This window comes from Gopherus flavomarginatus, chromosome 7 (assembly GCF_025201925.1).
Source record: "Gopherus flavomarginatus isolate rGopFla2 chromosome 7, rGopFla2.mat.asm, whole genome shotgun sequence".
In the NCBI taxonomy this organism is placed as follows: Eukaryota; Metazoa; Chordata; order Testudines; family Testudinidae; genus Gopherus; species Gopherus flavomarginatus.
The window spans coordinates 84992959-85001813 of record NC_066623.1 but is presented as its reverse complement, the minus strand read 5'-3'; the positions used below and the strand labels follow the sequence as shown (position 1 = coordinate 85001813).

At 44.5% G+C, this 8855-nt stretch overlaps 1 protein-coding gene across 5 annotated transcripts in view; it reads left to right on the top strand.

Annotated features, from left to right (window-relative positions):
- The first annotated feature begins 2896 nt into the window (after window positions 1-2896).
- LRRC8B (leucine rich repeat containing 8 VRAC subunit B) overlaps window positions 2897-8855 on the top strand; it is a 40993-nt gene continuing 35034 nt past the window's right edge. For 2 of the 5 annotated variants that reach the window (XM_050962143.1, XM_050962141.1), the window contains exon 1: window positions 2899-2966. The gene's annotated coding sequence lies outside the window, so the exon portion shown is untranslated. Of the gene's footprint in view, window positions 2967-8855 lie in introns of all 5 variants that reach the window. The other 3 variants (XM_050962142.1, XM_050962140.1, XM_050962145.1) reach the window with 2 other exon arrangements.

Sequence of the window (8855 nt, the reverse complement as noted above, 5' to 3'; positions counted from 1 at the left end):
TTTTCCTTCTGTTAAGTCAGTGACAGAACAGATAACTGCTAAACCTAACAGGTTGGCGACTATGAGTTGTTAATGTGACTGCTATGGAACTTTTGAGGTATCAGATTCAGTTTTATGATTTAATCTGATACATTTCCTTTAATTTTTAGCACAACAGAATGTTTGTCATAACTATTCCTAGTTTTGTAGTTTAACAGGATATTAACTCATCTTCTTTTGGCTCTAATCCTGTTGCTGACAATGAGACAATATGGCAGATCCTGGATATAGTTCATGTTTTAAAATTTAGCAGACTTAAAAATTATATGATAAGATGATATTTTATTTTGTTTACAGGAGGGAAAATAGTTCTATTACAGCTGAATAGATTAAATCATGTATCACGAAAGCACCGACATAGCAGAGGATTTATCTTTCTGATGGAAATCAAGGTGCAATCAGCCGAGGAGATAGGAATGTCATGAGCCAAATGGCAATTGCTTTTTAAAGGAGAAATTTGCCAGCCAGCTATCTAGTGCTTATCAGGAATTAAAAAGAATTCTGAGTTCAGTAACTGGAGACAATTCCATTCAATCTTCTTTGTTGACATGACAGTAATGACTTAAATGATTCAGAGTAATGCTAATCAAAGTCCATCCCCTGCAGGTTAAAGGGATACTATGGATTTAAAACAACAGTAACTTTGTAAACATTTCCTTCCCCAGGTTACTAATAACATTTTAGATTATTAAAAATAATAATTAAAAAAAATTTACATTTCACTGTTTATGATGTTTGCTTACAGTTTGCATTTCTCTCAGCTTGGACAATGAAGTCAGTTTCACGTTTGTTTTGAGTCTTATTTTCAGGCTCTCAATCCTATGATGTTTAGGTTGCAAGGGAGTGTGTATTTTTATAAATAACTGGTTTAGTTGGAACTAAAACAAAATTATCTTTTTAAGATTTGCATGTGCTTATTTTCACAAAATCTAGTTTGTACCATTTGATTTATGCTGTTCTCTCATGTTCTGAACAGAAAAGGAAAGTTTGGTGCTTTTTTGAAAAAAATAATTAGATCCACTTTCCTGGAAGCCAACCTGATTGTTGGATAAATGGCTTTTTATAGTGGAATGGGTATAAAGAGTAATACTGTATTGTAAATTGAGTTCCAAATGAATCTCTGTTAGAGAGCTGCTAAGAATGAAAGCTGGGCATAAAAATTCTGCCAATAGATTGGGCTGTCTGTCTGAGTCACTAGGAAGCAGGAGCATTCCTGTCCCAGATTATAAGAGCTAGATGCAGAAATTTAAGTAGGAATAAAAAAATAAATCAGTCTTTAATGGACAGAGGCAAAGAGGAAGCTGCTCTTTGCAATCATGTTTGAAAGGAAAGTTTATACTGCCAGTTATTGAAACAGGAAGTGAAGAGGGAAATTCAAATAAATATGTGGATATATATTTAAAGAATTGTTCATATTAGTGAACCTTTTAATTTTATTCTAGGGTTTCCATTAGAATCTGAATTAGCACGGAAGAGCTATCCACACAGACAGAGGGATCATATTACTGTGACTCAGAAAGCATTTGTTTCTGCATGGACACAAAGGAAAATCCTTGCTGCAGTAGCTCACAGGATTGCTGCCACCAGCTTTGATTTTGATGGGTCACTTATGCTTGCAGAAAATGTAATATGTTAAATGTACTTTGAGTACAACTCCAGAGTGGCAACATTATTATTATTTCTATTGCACAAATGTGCCAGGTGCTTCATAGGAAATATGTAAGAATAGATCAATGCACCATCACATCTTTCTGGTGCAAAGATATTTTCCCCACAGAACACAGCAAGAAAGATAGCAATCCTAAGCATTAGAAAAGCTACCCATGGCAAAAAATGTTGTCATCTGCAAGGAATATATTATGGGAGATAATCCTGCTCTAGCCTCTGCAGAGGGGAGTTGGACTGGATCAGGAGTTGTCTTAGTATGGACCACATTTAATAGCAACATTATCGTTTGGCCGGCTTCCGTCCCATTAATAAACACGCAATATTCCTCTGGCAACATTCCTTTACCTGGAATACGAATACTAGGTAAAACAAGTATTTTCAAATTTTTTAATGCAGCTGGAAATGAAGAGCCAGCTGTCTATGGACTTGAAATCAGTAAGTGCTCTCCAGAACACTAGTAAATCTAAAATCACAATTTGGGAACATCTAGACTAGATGACCTAAAGGGTCCCGTCCACCTGTAACTTCTCCGACTATTCAGGAGTCCAAAGGCCAGGTCCTAGGAAGGCCACTGCCTCCATTTCAGCCACGCGTGGGTGAAGGAAGTGGTGTTTCACCGCTGTGGCTAGCACACACTTGGACTCTGTGGCCACATGCGAACTTACAGCTGTTTCTCACATGGTCCGTCGTCGCCTCTGCCTCGGTGCTGGATCTTGCTCTCCAGCTCTTGCGAGCAGTCGCTGTCTCTGGTGCTAGGTGTTTGCAGGGTGCCCGGCTAGCACCCTGGGGCCGTACCCTGACTGAGGCTTTGGGGTGCTGCCCTACTAGCGATCCCCACTGCGGATGCCCGGGGGGCAGAGGCGCGAGCAGGGACGCAGCGAGGAGTCCAAGGGCGGGTTTGCTCCGCCGGGAACTCGCCCTCCCGCCGCCGCCACCTCCAGGCAGCTCCTGGGCTCTCGCCGGTCGCCTCCCTCCCGGGCTGGGCCGGGTCCCCTGTGGGCGCATCTCGCCGGCCAGGCCCGGCCGCAGCGGCAGGACCCCGGCTCTAGTAGGGGGTGGGCGACATTCTGAGCCTCTGTCTCCAGCCCCCCCGTCAGCGGCTCCGCCAGCCGGGCCCCCATTGGCGGAGAGGCGGTAACGTGACTGGGGAGGCGGGCGGAGCCTGAGGTGCCGGTTGGAGCCGGTCCCCCGCTGGGCGAGCGTGCGGCGGGAGCCTGAGCGCTCGGCGCGCTGGGCCCTGGGGGACGCGGACCAGCCGGGTAAGCTGGGGGCGGCGGCCGCTGCAAGCGCCTGGCTGTCCCTGACGTGCGGCCGGGGCGGCGGCCTGAGGCTGGGGGAGCCGGGAGCCCCGGGGGGAGCTGCCCGCCCGTGCCGGGGGCTGGGGGAGCGGCCTGCCCCCGCCCGCTGTGTGTGGCTCTGGGAGCCCCCGGGCATCTCCCATCGGAGGTGGGCTGCCGGGATCAGCCTCCTGCGTGCGCGGGGCGGGGGCAAGTTGCTGCCAGTTTCTCTGTCCGGCCCTAGTTACATTGCTGTGCCCCGGGGGGGCGGGGGCAGTGAGTCTGGCTACCTGCCCCACGCCCCTCCCCGCCAAATGGGGGATTATCCTTCGGCGAGCGAAGAACCGTAGCGTGTGTGCACGTCCCACAGCTGCAATTAGCCTAGGAACAAAACCTGTGTGTGGAGTGTGGGGCCCACCCCAAAGCTTTAGTCTGCCTTACATAACTCGGCTTTCTTCAGGTGTCGTCTGGTGACCGTGTGGTCTAGGTTACCTCAGAGGTTGTTTTCTTCTCTCCCCAAAATACTGATGAGCAGAGGTGAACGAACCCCTAGATCCAGGCGTGAACTTATTATCTGATCCTCAAAAGAGAGGGGCCCAAAGTCTGGATCTGAACATCTGATCAGTAGGAAAAGATCGGATCTGAAATTAGCAGCTCAAGCTTGTATTGTGAATGAATACCTCTGGACTTCCCAAGAAACGGTTCAACAGAAAATAAAAAAACTTGGCTTCTTGCACTTGCTGCTTTCCTATCTAAAATCAAACACAGCTTCTCTTTATATTCTGAGCCATGGTGTTGAAATATCAAAATGCAGTGGTGGAATGAAACTTGATTAGGTGGTGCCTCCACGCTCTATAGCAAAGCTGATCCAGTTTCCTGAACGGAAATGGGGATCTTGAGTTCTACAATAAAATTAAAAAATCAATTACACTACAGTGATAAAACTGTCAATATTGACTGCCCTATAGCTTAACCTACTTTTAAAACGGTGTCATTTAAACAGTCCTGGTTATGGAAACTGTTTCTGAAATGAGAACAAAAATTTTAATTTCTAGTTGATGCTATAGCAGGGGTTCTCAAACTGGGGCTCAGGACCCCTCAAGGGGTTATAAGGTTATTACATGGGGGATTGTGAGCTGTCAGCCTCCACCCCAAACCGCACTTCTTCTCCAGCATTTATAATGGTGTTAAATATATTACAATGTGTTTTTTAATTTATAAGGGAGCGGTCACACTCAGAGGCTTGCTGTGTGAAAGGGGTCACCAATACAAAAGTTTGAGAACTGCTCTGTAGTAACAAACTGAGGGCACTGAGTCCTTCACACACTCGTGTGAGAGTACATATCCTGCTATGCCTCTGTTTTGCTTTTCTGTCCTTTCTTACTGAATTTATAGGATAAGGATCCTGCTTTCTGATGGCAGGATTCTTGCATATTTTAGTATCCTGCCTGATGTGCACACCCTCAAAGCAAAACACAGCTGGTATGTCTAATTTTAAGTATAGTGGTCTTGTATGTTTTTTTAAATCTTTCAGAAAAAGATAAAAGGGGGGTAAAGTAAAGTGCAAATTCACTATATCCTCCAGTATTTAAGTACAAGCCTCAGGATATAAGTTGAAAGATGATCATGATTATTTTGTGCATTGAGTATGTGTGTTAGGAATAAATGTTTATACATCATATATAATCTTGCCCGGCTGGTTCTGTGAGTTATAGGTGGAGCTTTGTTTCCCCCCCCCCGTCCTTTATTTAAAATGTCAGGTACTAGTTGCTGCCAGAGGCGTGGTACTAGTTTAAATAGTGGTTCTTGTATGTGATTTGTGGCAAATCCTAACTATTGATCATATGTACAGTGTGGCTTGCAAAGCAGTTTGAATGGCATCCCATTGTACCTAGGTATTCAGTTCTTGGTATAATCCCTAATTTACATTGGTATGTAGAATAATCTAACTTTACTGTATCTATTTTGTTAATTTTGCCTTGAAACTGTTTCAAAGATGCCTGTGACAATATGCTTTTTTGCTCATTTATACAAAAACCAAGTGTACACGGACATCATTGAAGTCCTAGTTTGAACAGATTTACCCTAATGAAACAAGAACACACAGTAAAAACCAAATGTTTTTAATGGTTACTTTAAAAGAATAGCTGCTATAATAATGTGGTGTTAAAATGTATTACAAAACTGCATTCTGGCTTCTCTGATACCATTTTAGTCTATATTCATGCACAACTTTTTTATAATATCCTTTCTATTAAGCCGTTAGGGCATAGCCCTTGGGCCCCATTGAGATGTGAAAAGATTTTTTTTTTTCTTTTGGTAACTGCCTTACAGGTGTTAAACGGGAAGGCTGACATCTTTATCGGTTCTTCTCTCCCATCTTCTAACCTGGCCTATCTTATCCAATCTACAAACTCTCTTTTCTTCATTGGTAGAGAGGACTCAGTAACATTAGATAATGGAAGTAGTACCAACAGATCCTTCTCCCGCGAAGGCCAAGGGAAGAGGAGTTGATCAAAGTTTTTCTGTCACTTTCCTTTCTTCCAAGAAGTCAAAATGCTCATGAGGAGGAAGACAGTTGCATTTTTCCTGTTGAATTTCCTGTATAGTTGTAACAAACTGTGGGCATTGGAGTAGATGAAACATGCTGAGTAACTTCTGGGTAATTTTCAGTGACACTAAATCCTCATCCCTCAGAATTGGGAATGGTACACTGCAGGATAAATTCTACAGAGTGAGCTGCTATAGTGGGAGCACGAAGTATAGCATTTTTGGTAGGTTCCTAGCACTTCTCCTGTTCTTCCAGTGCATGACCAGGCCAGCCAAGTGTCACTCCTCTCAGAGATAGTACTAGAGAGAGACCCTCCCTCATAAAATACTTTGTAATGTATGGAAAGGTCGTGCATTGGGCTTTGAGTCAGGAGACCATGAGTTCTAGGCTCTCACTGTTAATATTTCTGCAGTTCACAACCTTTGTTATTGATCAAGGCCTAATACCCTACTTTGGAATATTATGACAGACCCAAGTCTTATCCCCTTAGATCAGTGGTCTCCTATCTTTTTACGCCTAAGATCACTTTTGTATTTAAGGGCAACCCAGGATCTGCCCCGCTCTGCTCACTTCTTTCCCCCTCCTCTTTCCGTCACTCACTCTCCCTTCCCCGCCTTCACTCACTTTCAGGGGTGGGGTAGGGAGTTGGGGTGCAGGAGGGAGTGAGGTGTGCAAGCTCTGGGGGGGAGTTTGGGTACAGGAGAGGGTTGGTGCAGGGGGTTGGGGTGCAGGAGGGGGTACAGGATGCTGGCTCCAAGAGGGGGGCCAGGGCTGGGGCTTGGGGTGCAGGAGGAGATATGGGATGCTGGCTCTGGGAGAGGGCTCAGGGCTGGGGTTTGGGGTGTGGCCTCCTGCCGGGCAGCACTTACCTGCAGTGGCTCCTGGTCTGTGGTGTAGTGTGGCTGCCGCTAAGGCAGGCTCCCTGCCTAGCCCGGTCCCCACCACTCCCGTAAGGGGCCAACATGCCCCTGCCGGGGGGCTGAGGGCACGTGGTTCCGTGCACTGCCTCTCTCTGCAAGCAAGCCCCCGCAGCTCCCATTGACCACAGCTCTCTGTTCCCAGCCAATGGGAGCTGTGGGGCGGAGTGCTTGCAGGCAGGAGCAGTGTGCACAGGGAGACCCCTGCCCCGAGGCCATGCTGGCCGCTTCCAGGAGCAGCGTGGGGCCGGGGCAGGCAGGGAGCCTGCCTTAGCAGCAGCTCTGCTATACTGCCAAAGATCATGATCCACTGGTTGATCCTAGATGATCTCCCAGTCGATTGTGATCGACCAGTTGGTGACCACTGCCTTAGATACACTACCTTCCATGTTACAGGTATCAGATCTCTCACCAGATACCATACATCCTCAGCATAGGTTCAATGTCCAATTGACTCTTTCTACCAGATCGTTAGTCTGTGGACGATAGAGGGATGCCTGTTAAGAACAAAAACATGATCAGGCCAATGATCCATCTGGCCTAGTAACCTGTCTTCTGACAGTGGCCAGTGCCAGATGCTTCAGAAGGAGTGAACAGAACAGAGCAATCTATTGAGTGATCCATCCCCTGCCATCCAGTCCCAGCTTTTAGCATGCAGCAACTGTCAAGCATTTCATAAAGTCTAAACACATTCTTGTAATTCTGTTGCCTATTTTAACGATACAAACACACAGGTGAGCCAGAGGGTTCCATCTATTTGTCAGTGGTCAAAAGAGACATAGGAACCTGGGCACGAGCTGGTGCCTGGTCTACCAGCATCATACATACCCATCAATAAGGAATCTGATGATACTAATATAACATGGTAGTAGGGAGGCAGCTGTTTTTTTTATTAACTTTTTGTAGTTTTAATTTATTTATTTAGATAGTAAATCATGTTTATAAAACATTTGACTCACTCAGATGACATTAGAAAGATTGTTTCCTTTTTTGAAAAGATGCAGCACATTTCAATCTTGTATCCAAAACCAATATTGTCACCAACCATAATAAAGTGTTACCAGCTTTTTAAAAAATCCCTTAATCACGTTAAATTATAAGCTTTCTATAACTTAAAGTAATTCTAGTTCCAGTACATAGTTTGACAACGTGTATCTTCCTATTAGCCCAGGAATTGTACTGACAAATATTATAGTTTAGACATTTAATACTGTAATTTTTTAGGAAAATATTGCTCTTTGAAATACACCTCTACCTCGATATAATGCGACCCAATATAACACCAATTTGACTATAACGCGGTAAAGCAGTGTTTCTGGCCAGGAGGTGGGGCAGGGGTGCACACTCCGGTGGATCAAAGCATGTTTGATATAACACAGTTTCACCTATAACAGGGTAAGATTTTTTTTGCTCCCGAGGACAGCATTATATCGAGGTAGAGGTGTACAGTGATTATGCTATTGGCACTATAAAATCTGAATTAATTTTTTCTTTTAAATAGTAAATGTATCCTGTGAAGAACAACAAATATGAAAACTTAAATGCTATACTGTGGAGGGGTGAATCTGGGAACTGAATTGAAATTGCATGTCTGTCTCCAGCCAGTGGATTTATATTGATAAAAGCATGATAATTTATGATTTCCAATTTGCAAGAAATGGAGGCGAGTGAAACTAATTCCTATATTGCTTTGCTTGTGGATTAGCATCATGCGAAAACTGAGGGAGTAAATGTTAGACATCTTGTTTAAATATTAACATGGTAGTGACGCTGACCCCAGTTCAGCAAAGAACTAAAGCATGTGCTTAACTGAAGTAGGATGGGATCACTGATGTGCTCAAGTACCTTGCTGAATTGGAGCAATGATGTCTACATGGCCCACCTCAGTGAGCCTTTCAGCCTCGATAGACTCGGGCTTGCACTACCACACTAAAAATAGCTGTGTAGCCATTGTGGTTTGGACTGGAACTCAGGCTCTGAAGCCTAGAGAAAGAGGTGTGCTTCAGAGCCTGATCTCCAGCCCAAGCTGCAACTTCAGAGTGCTGTCTACACAGCTGTTTTTAGTGTGATAGTGCAAGCTGTCAAGACTGAGTTTGTCAGCCTAGACTGAAAGGATCACTGCTGCAGGCTGTGTAGATGGACCAAACAGAGTGCACTCTGTCTCACATCAACAATCTAAAAGTGCACAGGTAAGAACCTTCAGTACTGTATTTACTAAAGTTCTTAATTGACATCAGTGTTAGTAAGCTTATTAAACTTGGTTCAGAGTTTGTAGTACACCACTACCTCGATATAACGCCACCTGATATAACATGAATTTGGATATAATGTGGTAAAGCAGTGCTCCGGTGGATCAAAGCAAGTTCAATACAACACGGTTTCACCTATAATGCGGTAAGATTT